Raw genomic sequence first — 14,635 nt, forward strand, 5'->3', positions numbered from 1 at the left:
TCACATTTTAAGTGCATGTGAGAGAAATCATCTTTGATGAAAAACATTCTTTATATTTTTCTAAAATATATTAATGCTACATTTGGAACTTTTTTTTTTTTAGAAAATGCTAAACTTGGATTTAAAAATTCTGCAAAAAAAAAAATGTAAATACAGCTACAAAAGTGTGACTGTTTATGAAATAAGTACTGTTGAGGTTTGCTCTATGGGCACTGGTGGAATGACTGAGTATACCAATAAGAACATACTCGGCATGATCCTATCACTTGAGTTTGAAAACATTCATAAGATAACCAATAAAACCAATTCTAAGTTAATAGCATAATCAAAAATTAAGGTGAGAAATTTTGCTATTTTTGCTGATTTCAAAGCAATTATCTCTAAAACATTATTATTATTATTATTATTTTGAGACAAGGTCTCACTCTGTTGCCTAGTTTGGAGTGCAGTGGTATTATCACAGCTCACTGCATCCTCAAACTCCTGGGCTCAAGCAGATCCTCTTGCCTCAGCCTCCTCAGTAGCTGGAACTATGGGTGTGCACCACCATGCACAGCTAATTTTTTTGTTTTTTAATTTTTTGTAGAGATGTGGTCTCCCTGTGTTACCCGGGGTAGTTTTGAACATCTGCCTCAGCCTCCAAAAGTGCTGGGATTACAGCATGAGTCACCATGCCTGGCCATAAACTTTTGAGAAATATTTGGTCCTAGCAAACAATTGAAACTCAAAGTAATCTTCAAAATAAAATTTTAGATTTTGATGTTAAATTTTCTTTAAGAAATATTGTTAGTCATTCTTTTTCAATAGCTATAACTTAATCTCTGGAGCCTTATTCTAGGTAAAGTTTTTTAAAGTCCCCCCACCGCATCAACTTCTCTTTTTATAGTCATCCTTACCTAGCTTATTTAATTCTCTGGCTTGAACCATCATTGGTCATGTGATGATTCTGTAACTTCTTACGCTTGTGTTCTGACTTCCAGTCTACATTAACATCTAGAATATATAATATTATGTGTATGTATAAGTATGTCTATAAATACATGTGAATACATATGCCTGTGTGCAAAGGGAACTTCAAAAATTTCATGGAAATGGGATTAAAAGACAAAAATGAAAAATATAATATTTCTCAACAAAAGCTTCATCAAGTTCAAAACCCTTTTGTAAGTGATTATGCCAGCCATTTGGTCCATCCCTAGAGAACTGAGAGTCCTGGGGACTTAGCCACGTCAGTGCAGTCTTTTCTACATTACTGGCTGAATAAAAATGGGTGCCTTCTATGGATTTTTTAAAATTAGGAACAAAAAGAAGTTAGAAGACACCAAGTTAGGACTGGAAGGTGGATGCCTAATGATTTCCCATCAAAACTCTCACAATAGTGCCCCGTTGATGAGGGCGTGAGCAGCAGCATTACTGCAGTGGAGAAGCACTGGCTGCTGAAAGTTTCCCAGGTGTTTTTCTGCTAAGGCTTTAGCTACCTTTCCCAAAACACTCTCCCAGTAAGCAGATGCTGTTGTCCTTTGGCCCTTCAGAAAGCCAGCAAAACACCTTGAGCATCCCAGACACTACCGCTGTGGCCTCTGCTCTTTTGCCTGCACCATCAAAGATTGATGTTAAAATTAACATGTGGTTTTGAAGGAAAAAAGAGCCAAAGGACTTAGAAATTATAGCAGGGAGAAAACAAGTCCTTGTGGCTCACATGTGGGCTGTTGACTCAAGCTTTTTAAATTGTAACCTTGGTATCAACTGTAACTGCTGTGTACCATGTCATACATTTGTCTGCCAATTGTCTCAGTAGTAAAGATGCCTCCTCTTCTTTTCTCATTTGTCAATATATTTCAAAGCTGTGCCATTTCATGACCCATGTCTGTACTGCGCATTGCAGCCTTTATTAAAAATTAAATGACACTGCCAAAACAAAAGAATAATTACAAATTTACATGCAAAGAAAATTTACAGACTCTCATTCTCATCATTTTACCAAATTTACATGAGATTATCTATTTCTCCTACAATCTTGCCAAGGAAGGATATTAGTGGACCTTGTTTTTGGCAATAATGAGTGGAAATTCAAATATTATATATACTTCTGAATAACTAGAACACTTTTGAATATTTTATATGTTTATTAATAATTTGAATTCTTTCTTATATGAACTGGGTAGTTATATTTTTACTAATTCTATTTACTCTGTATGTTTTCTCATTAATATTTAGTGATTCCTTACTACTGTGGAATAGTGATCTATGACCAACTATGTAGATTACAAATGTAGCTTCCGACCCTGTCGCTTGCCTGTAAAGTTTTTATTACTTATACATATTTCCCAGCGTTTTATAGCTTGCGCTTGCCTAATTCAGAAGAAGTGTTTTTTTAACTCTACTTAAGTTTTTCCAATTTATTAAACTTAAGTTTAAAGAAATAGCAACTCTCTTTCTGCACTTATATTTCATTCTTCTATGAAGTAATTAGATTTCTTACATAACTAGAGGGTTTGTCATGGACTGGTTCAGTAAAACATTTAAATGAATTTGTAGCAAAAGAACAATTAAACTGAGAGAATCATGAGAGTGTTGGGATACTAAAGAAAGCCTGTGCCAAAGGAGAATTGAGTGTGCTAATTATGTACCTATGTTCTTTGACATAATTGCGTATCCAATTGTTTCAATCCAATTTCTTTTGTAGCTAATTATTTTTACACAGGTTTCAAATGTTACCATTATCATCTATTAAATTACCGCATATCTGCTTAAGAATCTCTGTTCTGTCCCAGGGACTTGGGTATTCACACCCACAGTGCCAGTCCTTTGTGCTTCAGGGAAGGAGGCCTCACTTTGCTTCTGCTCCCAGTGAATCCTTCTTCCCCAGCTACTGCAGTGCTGGTTCACAGGAGGAAGAGTCCTTGTGCTCTTGGTAAAATTTTTCCTTATATTCCAGATACTCCATACTACAATTTGGCTGACAGACCACATTCCTCTGAGACACTGCTATGAATTAGCCGGTCAGGAATCTTTGTCCAAGCTAACTGGACCCTCCCAGACCATTCCATTTCTGGCCCAACCTCCCATCCTGTCTTCCCAAACTCACACAGTACCCTCGGAAACTCACTATGAGTCACTGGACAATCCCACAAATCTTAAGTTCTGCAAATGTTCTCTTCAACTTGCTGCACTTGTTAATCTTGGCTGTGTAGTGCCCCTCAGCTGAAAGCAAGGCCACACTTTCTCTTTCATTCCAAGGCCCTTGTGGCTTGGACAAAAGAGTAGATGCCATTCCTATTCACATTTGCCTCTTCCAAACTGTTATTTCTCTTTGCCTTTTTAAAAAATCCCCGTTATGGTCGGGCACGGTGGCTCACGCCTGTAATCCTAGCACTCTGGGAGGCCGAGGTGGCTGGATTGCTTGAGGTCAGGAGTTCGAGACCAGCCTGAGAAAGAGTGAGATTCTGTCTCTACTAAAAAAATAGAAAGAAATTATCTAGCCAACTAAAATATATATAGAAAAAAAAATTAGCCGGGCATGGTGGCGCATGCCTGTAGTCCCAGCTACTCAGGAGGCTGAGGCAGGAGGATCGCTTAAGCCCAGGAGTTTGAGGTTGCTGTGAGCTAGGCTGACGCCATGGCACTCACTCTAGCCCGGGCAACAAAGCAAGACTCTGTCTCAAAAAAAAATAAATAAATAAAAAATCCCCGTTACTTTAAAACTCATAATGCTACAAACCATGTGCTGATTCTTCTTGCCATTATTTGCACTACTATGAATAATAATTCCCTATTCTGGTCACTCTTCATATCACCTTTAACATCCACCCTCCACAAGATGTTTTAAAATCTCTCCTATATATTTATTTAATTGACAAATAAAAATTATATACATTTATTGTGTACAACAGAATGTTTTGAAATATGTACACATCATGGGATGGCTAAATTGAGTTAATTACCATATGCATTACCTCACATACTTATCATTTTTTTTAGTGAGAACACTGAAAATCTACTCCCTTAGCGAGTTTCAAGTGTACTCTGTGTTAACCACACACACCACGTTGTGCAGTGCGTCTCAGCCTCATCCGCCCTGACCCACATTTTGTGTCCTTTGACCAACATCTCTCCACCCCACCCTCCCCAGGCCTCATCACACCACGTACTGATTCTATGGGAGTTTGACACTTTTAGATTCTACATATGAGATGACGCAGGCTGTCTGTCTTTCTGTGTCTGCCTTATTTCACTTAATATAATGTCCTCCAGGGTCATCCTCCGTTACAATTGAACTGATTGTTCATGACTCCCAAATTTATTTCTCCAGCTTCAAACACTCCACCGAGTTCCAGGCTCGTCTTTTCAGAGGCACAGTTGACAGCACCACCAGCATAACAAGTGTTCCTGTTACTGTAGAAAACACACCCAAAACAAACCTTGATTTCTCCAAATACGTTCTCCTGTTGGTGGTCCCCATCCCAATAAGTGGCACTATCTTCACTCAGCTTCTTGAACCAATATGGTAAAAATCTTGGCTCCCTCCTCTTGTAATACTATCATCCAGCACACTAGCAGGTCCCAAAATAGCTACCTTCAAAACACACCCCAAACTCCCTGTGTCTTTCCATATGCACCATGTTCCTCTCGGAACAAACCATCCTCCACTCTTGCTTGGAACACTGTCCTGAACAGGCCTGTTGCTTGTTTCAGTTGCTGCCCCCGACGATCTATTCTATCATACATACAGTAGACAGAACAGTCTTCTGAAAAATACCAACCACGTCATCCTCTTTCCTCTGCTTAACACTCTGGGTTTTAGAATAAGCTCCACACCCTTCACTATGGCCCCATATCTTGTGTTACCTCATCACGCGGTCTGTTTCTCTAACACCTTGTTATTTTTTTCTCTTACTACTCTTTAGCTATGCTGGACTTATATTTAGACCTCAAAGAAATAAAAATTATTCCCCATGCAGAGTGTTTTCCCTTGCCCTTGTCTGCAACACGCTTTCCCATTTATTTTGGCATGAAAAGCTCTTTTTTATTTTTAATATTATTTTTCAATAAGATCAAATATTTCACTGTACAAACTGGGCAAACAGGACAGGCGGGGAAAAAGCATGCTTCCCAGAAATGTCTGTTTCAGAGGAAGGACAAGGAGAAGGGCAGGGAGGCAGGGCAGGTGTGTGTGGCGGGAAGGCAAGGGCTTTGAAATCCACAGCGGTCCAGGGTGGGCTCTACGGAGTAAGGATGGGAGGGTCCGGGGGCTTGGCCGGTCAGGGGGCTGGAGCAGCACTTGATAACATGGTGTGTCAGGGTCCCACGCTGGGGTGGAGCCAGAGATCAGCAACACGAAAGCAGATCCTAAAGCTTGAGTCTCAGGAGGTGGGTGGCAGGGCCCTGACTCAGGAGCCAATGGGGCCAGGAGGTTGGATGTCCACAGGGCCAAAGGGGACCCCCCCCCCCGGGCCTGCTCTCCTGCACAGGAGGCCAGCCGAGGCCGCGGGAATGCGGCTGCTTCTCCCAGCTTTCCAGCTGGGGCACCGTGCCCTGCACTGGCTGTGTCCCTGCAGCAGGCTGGGCGGCAGATGAGGAAGGCTGCGCATAAGGCCAGGGGTCAGCCTCCTCCTCGCAGACGCGGGGGCTCCAGGAGCGGAGGCTGTTCAGAGGCCCTGGCCTGGGCACAAAGGAAGCAACCACTCATTTTTAATCAGGGCTTGAAGGCAGTGGCCGGGCCTCCAGCTTCTGCCTGCTGCCCTTGCTCTCGGGGACCTCAAACCACAGTGGCGCGTCAGACTTCTGTTCCCGTTCTTCACAGGCTCAGCGCCCTGAGCCCCGGCGCCTTGGCACAGGGGTCTGCGCGGTGCTCAGCGGCTGGACGCCCGGCCCACGCGCCCGCTGGCCCAGGGCTGCTGAGGGGCTGCGCCTGCGCTCAGGAGCGATCTGGACCGTCACCGGGCTCCAGGTCCGTCTTGGGTTCAGGGCACTGCCACCTCTTCATGTAACTGTCCCAGGCACAGGAAACATGCGGCCCCACAGTGGTGTCCGAGGGCAGCCTGGTACGAAGCGCCTGCATAACTCCGTGACCCCCTGCAGGGCTCGGCTGGGTCCCAGGGCCGGTCATCACCGTGGAGGTGCGGAACGCGGTCCTGAGCCGCAGCGGGCCGGGGTGGCGGCGCGGGCTGAGGCTTCTTCGGGAGCTGCCCATGGGAGCTGCCCATGGGAGCCGACGGGGTCGGACCTCGCACTAGGGATTAGGCTTCCAGAAGTTCCCGATGTCTGCGGACGCGGCCGGAGGAGAAGCACCCAGGGCTCAGGTGGCCATTGGCATCTGGGCGCAAGGAAAGCGCGCTGGCCGCTGGAACCTTCCACACCCGGGCCACGCGACGGGCCCCCAGTGAAGACACGCGCAGCCGCAGCCAGGGTCACTCTGTTAACTGAAGGACACAGAGGACACGGTCGGCACAAGCCTTTATCCTTCCTGCTGCCGCCAGCAGGTTCTGGAGAGAGGGGCCCAGGAACCAGCGAGCGCGCGCTCTGTCTCTCCCCACCGCCCATCTTTACTGTGATATCCACGGACCGGACGGACAGCTCGCCCGTTCAAAATGTATCATTCCGTGGTTTTACTGTATCTCTGTCTCTGTGGATTTCCCTACCGTGCACTTCCATATAAACGGAATAGTAGAACATGAGCTCGTTCGTGCCTGGCCTCGTTCACTTGGCATAATGATTTCAAGGTTCGTTCTTGCGGCACGTGCTTCATTCCTTTTCATGTCCAAAAATTACTGCATTGCGTGGCTATCCCACATTGGTTTATCCTTTGATCGGCTGACAGACATTTGGATTGTTTTCACCTTTGGGCTACCATGAATAATACTGCGATAGACATTCGTGTGCAGGATTGTGTGTACACGGATGTGTTCGTGTCTGTTGGGTGTACAACTTGGAGACTGGCTCCGTCCGTCGTTACCATGTTCGACTTTGTGAGGCGCCACCAAACTGTTCTCCTGCACATCTGTACCATGTTGCGTCCCCTTCAGCAATGTCGGTCTGTTATTGTACTTGACATTTAGAAAGAGAAAGGACAATAATTTCTGCAGTTCATAAAAATTGCAGATAGGCTACTACTGACAGAAGGGCACTCGCTTTCATTATCATAAAAATGAAGATAATTCACTGGAATGCTCTTAAGGAAAAACAAATCAATAGATTTTGTTTCAGTAAATGAGATACGTGCTTTATTCTTCTAGAATGGCTGTTAATATCACTTTTTGCAATTTACCTTTTAAGGAAATGGTGGGAGTAGACCACAATTTGTTTGAACACTGACAATGATGATTTTATGTAGATTCTTCTATAATTTTAAGCTTCTATGCATTCATATATAGATTTTCTTCTCTTTGAACCTTACTGCAATTTCTCTTTTTTCCATTTTTACTGGTAATTTGTGTATACAGAGTAGAATGATTCACTTTTGTAACTAAGAGTTCAAAAGATCTGACTACAAAAACAAGGTCCTGGATAGTTGATTGTCGCTATCAAGTTTGAAGATCCATCCAAGGTGTGGCACAAACTGCTCTTGAGCGTGTTTCTCTCAAAAGCATGTGTGAAGGCAACTCCTGGGCTGGCCCCACAGTGAGGGACAGAAAGTAGAGACTGGCAGATAATCAGCAAAGTCAAGAGTAGACAATGGTTTTTTTGGGGATCTGAGAGACAAACTAGCGGATGGCGAAGACACTAACACGAGCTTACTGAGAACCCTCCGGAGGCCCCGGCAGGTCAGCGAGGGCGATGGTCAGGGAAGGACAGGTGCTGCGCAAGAGCCTTAGCACTTTCTACTCACTCGCCAATTCCTTCTCGTTTCCCCCAGATTCCTTAAATAGCAATACCCAGTACATGATTTTGAAAATAAAATGAAATTCCTATGCTATAATTTTCATCTTAATAAGACATTTCTTGATGATGATGAAAATGGCTTTTATAGCTAAGAAGCCTTTTGATATGACATTATCATCAGAGAGGACAGTTAACACAATGGGGTCTAGATTTTTTAAAATGTATGTTTTCTTCTCAATGTCTCCAGAGTTTTCCATGTCCTATTTAAAGTGCAACCCAATTGATGTCATTTTGGTTTGTTTTTGGTTAAAGACCCTTCAAAAAACCAAAGTCTTCATGCTGTTGAGCTGCAGGCAGCCATGTTAATTGCCTCTAAATACACCTTCACTGGTAAAGGTAACTTAAAAGTGATCTTCATAGACATTAAACATGTCTGTTTCTTCTCCTTCCCACACACCAAAAGATAACTGATTTCTTTTGGTTAGCTATATATTAGAGATTAATATGATTAGTGGTTCTCAATTATAGGCAACTTTGCTGTACTGGTACCCCTGCCCCCGAAATCTGCTCACCCTTCTAGGGACATTGCAGAAGGTCTGTAATCGAGGTTGGGGTGGAGTGGTTGGGTATACTACTTACAGCTAATGAGCAGAGACCAGGGATGCTGGTGAACATCCCATAGTGCGCAGAACAGACTCCCACAACAAAGAATGTGCTGCCCCCGAATGTCCAAAATGTCGGTGCTGCAGAGACTGTGAAACCCTGCTGTATACCCTTCTCCTGGGGTTATTAAATAATGTAACGAGGGTATGTTTATCAAAACTAAGAAATTAACGTTGGATTTCACCTTTAACATGCTTTTCTTGGGCCGGGCGCGGTGGCTCACGCCTGTAATCCTAGCACTCTGGGAGGCCGAGGCGGGTGGATTGCTCAAGGTCAGGAGTTCGAGACCAGCCTGAGCGAGACCCCGTCTCTACTAAAAATAGAAAGACATTATATGGACACCTAAAAATCTATATAGAAAAAATTAGCCGGGCATAGTGGCGCATGCCTGTAGTCCCAGCTACTCGGGAGGCTGAGGCAGTAGGATCGCTTGAGCCCAGGAGTTTGAGGTTGCTGTGAGCTAAGCTGACGCCACGGCACTCACTCTAGCCTGGGCAACAAAGTGAGACTCTGTCTCAACAAAAAAAAAAAAAAAAAAAACAAAAAAAAAAAAAAAAACATGCTTTTCTTTTCTAGGAACTAACCCTCTTTAGTCTCTTCTAATTTGTGGGATTTGTTTATTCGTTCCTTGTTTTCCATGATCTTGATACTTTTGAAGAATATTGGACAAGTATTTTCTAGAAATGCTCAAATTTTAAAAATTTTCTTTTAGCTCTTTAATGTTTACCTTTCAACCAAACCATACATTCAGATAGCTTAAAGTGCTAAATCATCTAGAATTTTTATTGAAAAAAAAGTAATACTAATATGCCGTTTATCCCATTTTTTACCCCCTGGAGAAATATGTTTTCATAGTTTGCCATTTTTTTAGCTTATTTATTTTTTTTAGCTTATTCCCGCCGCCCCCAACACTGCTACCTATACATGAGCTCTTTCTGTGTTCTTGCTCTGTTTTTCCTGATCTCTGAGATCTTCACATTTTCTTATGTTTGTAGAGGTGATAGCTTGATTATGTTCAATAACTTGGTTCCAAATTTTGGTCATAGTTTACATTCTTGTTGTATTTTTTACTTGGGAATATTCTTTGATAAACTTTTTAAACAACTTTATTGAGATGTAATTCATATATCACATAGTTTACCCATTTGCAGTGCACAGTTTAATGACTTTTAGTATATTTACAGATATGGGCACCCAGGACCACAGTAAATTTTAATATTTTCAACACCTCAAAAAGAAACCCTGCACACTACAGCTGTCACCCCTACCTTTAAACCCCATTCTGATCCACAAGCAGTTGCTAATCTACTTTCTCTCTTTGTAGATTTCCCTATTGTGGCCTTTATGTAGATAAAATTATATAATATGTGGTCCTTTGTGACTGGCTTCTTTCACTTAGTATGTTCAAGTTTACCTCTGTTGTAGCATGTGCTTCGTTCCTTTTCATATCCAAAAATTATTGCATAGTGTGCTTATACCATGATTTCTTTATCTTTTTGTCAGTTTATGGGGTTGTTTCCACTTTTCGGCTATTATGAGTAATGCCACTCTAAATGTTCATGTATAATACTTTTTGTGGACAAATATTTTCATTATCTTTGGTTTATACATAGGAATAAATTTTGATAACCATATAAGTAATCATTTGAGGAACTGCCAGATGGTTCAGCATGTATGAGGGTTCCAGTTTCTTCACATTTTCACCAATAGTCATTATCATCTGACTTTTTCATTCTATCTATTCTAGTTTTTGTGAAGTAGTATATTATTGTGGTTTTGATTTGCGTTTTCCTAATGGCTAAAAGTGGGGAACTTCTTTTCATATGCTTATTAGCCATTTGCATCTCTTCCTTGGAGAAACATCTATTCAGATTCCTTGTCCATTTTTTAATGGAATTAGCTGTCTTTTTATTATTGAGTTGTGAGTGTTCATTATATATTACGCTTACAAGTTTCTTATTAGATATATGGTTTGCAAATATTCTGTGGATTGTCTATTTACTTTCTTTGAAGTAAAAATGTTTTTGATTTTAATAAAACCAAATTAAAAATATTTGCTAAATTCAAGGTCATGAAAAGATATGTATACATATTATTTGATAAAAGGTTAGGAAGGTAGTGAACTCCGTAAGAAGTATAAATATTGAGTTGTTTCTGAACTCCATAGTCCATCACAGACACCAAAATGAAAAAAAAAAAAAAAAAGTAAATCTACCCAAGAAGCAGGCCTACGTTAGTACTATGACTCTTGTGGGTTTCTCTAACACATAGTAAAATTATGTTTTATGAGTGTGTTGGTATAATATCCCCAATATATCCCCAGTAGGTCATTCACTGTTTAGATAGAAAACTTCAGAAATTTGTATCTATTCAAACTCCACTCTTTCAAGGGGGACGGGAGGAGTGTGTCAACTGGTTCTGCAGCTAGAAGTAAATATCCTTAATCATTCCAAAGTGATAAAACTTCCTGCAACTCTTTTTATTTGTTCATGCTGGGATTTCTCTGGATTTTATTTGGAAATTGACTCTCGTGTGTGCACACATGTATGTATACGTGTGTGTATGATTTTAACAATTCATTCCATTCATTCTCTATCATCTAGAAATTCCTTAGAATGCCTGATGCACTTATGATGCCCCACCTCATTGCCAACACTGTTGTCATTATACTAGTTCCTTGGATTTCTTTATTTCATTTTAAGAGAGTTAAAGTCAATATGTGAGTTCAGTTTTTGTGTCCTTTAAAAAAATATTTTTAACTTTTAGGTTTTTAACCTTTCTAATTGGTTACAGTATTACAATAATTTTATTGGCTGGTAATTCTCAAACTTGAGTATGTGGCATCATGATCACCTGGAGAACTCGCTACACAAAGACTGCTGAGTCCCCTCCCTACTGGGCCTGGGTGGGGCTGAACAGTCTTCGTTTTTTTATATCTTCCCAGGTAATGCCAGCGAGGACCACTGCTATAGGCTTAACTGTGTATGCGTCTGGTTTTAGGATCTGGAATTTGTTTGAGTTGAATGAATTTAAATTAGATCAAGGTAAAGGAGATTATCATCTGACATCTAAGTTATACAGAATATCATCTTCCTCATTTGGAAAAAATGTATATTTTTAGGGAGCGTTTCACAAAATTTCATGTTCATTCAAATCATCTGGAGATGGTAAGATGCAGATTTTGATTCAGTAGGTCTAACATGTGGCCCTAAATTCTGCATTTCTAACAGCTCATAAACTGGTGAAGGACCAGCAATTTTGGTCATAATCTGGGTGCTTGTTAGAAATGCAGGACCTCAGGCAGCATCCCAGACCACTTAAATTAGCTTCTGCATTTTAATAAGAATCCCAGGTGGTTCGTGTGCATTTTATGGTTTTAGATGCACGAGTCTAGAAAGAAATCTGTAAAACTCCATGTTGTGTGAATATGTTTAAAATATATAAAAGCTCTCCCAGGGAATCTGCTTGCCAGCCTGGCAGAGAAGCACGGGGCTGGCTGGTCTGGCCTTGAGCACGGCCTGCTGCAGACTCTGCCATCCATGCAGCCAGCACTGGCTACACCACTGTGCCCGGCTGCGCAGTTGCTTCCTTCAGTCCCGCTCCCTGGTCCCCTTCCCAAGGCTCTGCTCTGTTGGAGAATTACGTTGCTTCACAACAAAAAGACCTCACCTTGCATCAAAAAAAAAATGACGTTTGTCTGCTGTCCTCCTATATAATGTGATTAAATCTCAGAAATGTGAGGTAACTCATAATCAAGCCCAGACTACCAGACCGTAAGCCGGCACTGAACATGGTAGGTGGCCTACGTGCTGGCCCTTAAATGCTTATTGACAGAGTATTTCCTGCATTTTGGAAGGATTCAACGTTTCCCCTCCATTATGAACTCTGCTTGTATAAAACATTTGTCTTTTAGATTTAGACTTCTGGTAAGTGTTTTAGAGAATAATTTCATGTCATTGCATTCTCTCTGGATTGATCTGCTTTTACAGATAGTAAATAGTTCGTTATATATCCACAGTTTGTGGAACAAAATGTGTGCTTGCCGAAGTCCTGTTCAGATCCAATTCTATAATCAAAACTTTCAGGCAATAAAAGGAAAATAGAGGTGACATTTTATGCTGCACTATTTCTTCCCGAAAATGAAAGTTTTAAGGGCAGAGATTATGTCTCTTGAGTGCTGCTGTATACAATATCTTCCCTGCCTTGGATGCTCAACACTTGTTAAATGAGAAATTCACCCCACGGTTCTGTGAGTTAGAATTTTGATCAACTGGCTGAAAATGAGTACAGATGACAGAGTGGATAGCTGTGACAGGGCCTGCCAGGAAAGCAGGGATCGACACGCATAGCTCAGTGAGCTGCAGCTAGTTATGTTCTTGTAACTCTCCTAGATCCATAATTCAACGTCTCACAGCTTGCATAAGATTTATCAGACAGAAAACAGTAATTACAAAGACATAATGAAGGGGTGATTTTCAGGGAAGACTCTTTGGTATATTGGATGGCACAGTAGGAAACGTATTTTTGTAGCTTTTAAGAAAGATGAGCGCCGCAGGTGTTGGCATGGTAGTGTGTTCCCTTTGGCAGCTAGATCTTCTTTTATTAGGATCATTTCAGACACTCTTGTGTTCAGATGAAACTGGAAAGTTATTCTAAAATTTATTATAAATTATGAAAATCAAGAAAGATTCATCATCATAAAGCATGCATGTTTCTTGGTGACCTGGCCTCCAGTGGGCACTCTCTTGAGCAACTCATTTGATATGAAAACAGTCCTCTGTGGAGGAACCAGCGTGGCCTCTGCCTTGACCACATCTGTTATACCAACAAAGTCACCGTCTACTGACAGGACAGTGAAAATTAATAGATTAAACCATGTTAAAACGTAAAGGTTCAATAATCTGTGGCAAGTGGTGTTTTGTCATCTCCAGGGTAACGATGGCAAAGACAAACAGCAGAAGAAATATACGCCAAAGTTTATAGGTTTGTGGTTATGTCGGAGTGTAACTAAGCAGGTGATCAAATGCAGCGGCGTTGGTCATATTGATTGACTCCAATTCAAGTCATCCTGAATGCCAGCACACTGAATATTGTATTCTCTACCGAAAACAATTTGGTCAGCAATCTCAGGACAGTGTTATTTGCTAGGAAACTGATCAAACTTTTTTGGACAAAATAAATTTGTTTGGAAAAAGGATTCCATTTAACACACAAGTCCATATGATCACATTTTCTTTCAAACTCATTACTGCACCAGCCAACATATTAGTTGGATCTGCAGTTCCGTTATTTGAATGATGTTTGCAGGCTCATATTTCTTTTACTAAATCAACAGAGAGAACAATCGGTTTATATGTAGGCGCAATAAGAAAGAGACATTTTTATAAATTTTGAAAGATATGTAGTGAGAGTATCTGACACCTGATTTAAAGTAAAAATGATGAAATTGTAGCTGTAACCTAAAATTATTATGTCCATAAAGTCTACCTGGCTTTGAATTATTACTGGAGAGCACGTGAGTTTAAAAAAAAATTATGATGAGTTTCAACCAAATTGCTATAATATGTTTTCAATGAACTAAAATGAGCCTCACAACATATACTTCTTTAAAAAATCTACCAATAAGTATATATTAATATATTTTAAGAATTAACTCATTGCTGTATTACATTTTAAAATCAAACATTAAAAATTTCTTTTGTCCTAAAAATATAATGTCACAAGCTATAATATGTTTTCAATGAACTAAAATGAGCCTCACAACATATACTTCTTTAAAAAATCTACCAATAAGTACATATTAATATATTTTAAGAATTAACTCATTGCTGTATTACATTTTAAAATCAAACGTTAAAAAATTTCTTTTGTCCTAAAAATATAATGTCACAAGTTAGATTATTGAGCACTTTGAAGAGATCTTTCAGGAGTTCTGAAAAAAGAAAGTGAGGCTGGATGACTGTAGTCTATAAACACACAGATCATATTTCTAAGACACTGAAGAAGTTCAATGCTGTAAAATATAGACTTTTTTGCTAATTTTATGAATCAAGAAATACAGGAAAATATTATCAGAAAAGAACTTTAGTCCACTCAAAGAAGACATATCAGTCTGATTTCCACGTGGGTAATGCGAGCATGGCAGGTAAGA

This window comes from Eulemur rufifrons, chromosome 29 (genome assembly GCF_041146395.1).
Source record: "Eulemur rufifrons isolate Redbay chromosome 29, OSU_ERuf_1, whole genome shotgun sequence".
NCBI lineage: Eukaryota > Metazoa > Chordata > Mammalia > Primates > Lemuridae > Eulemur > Eulemur rufifrons.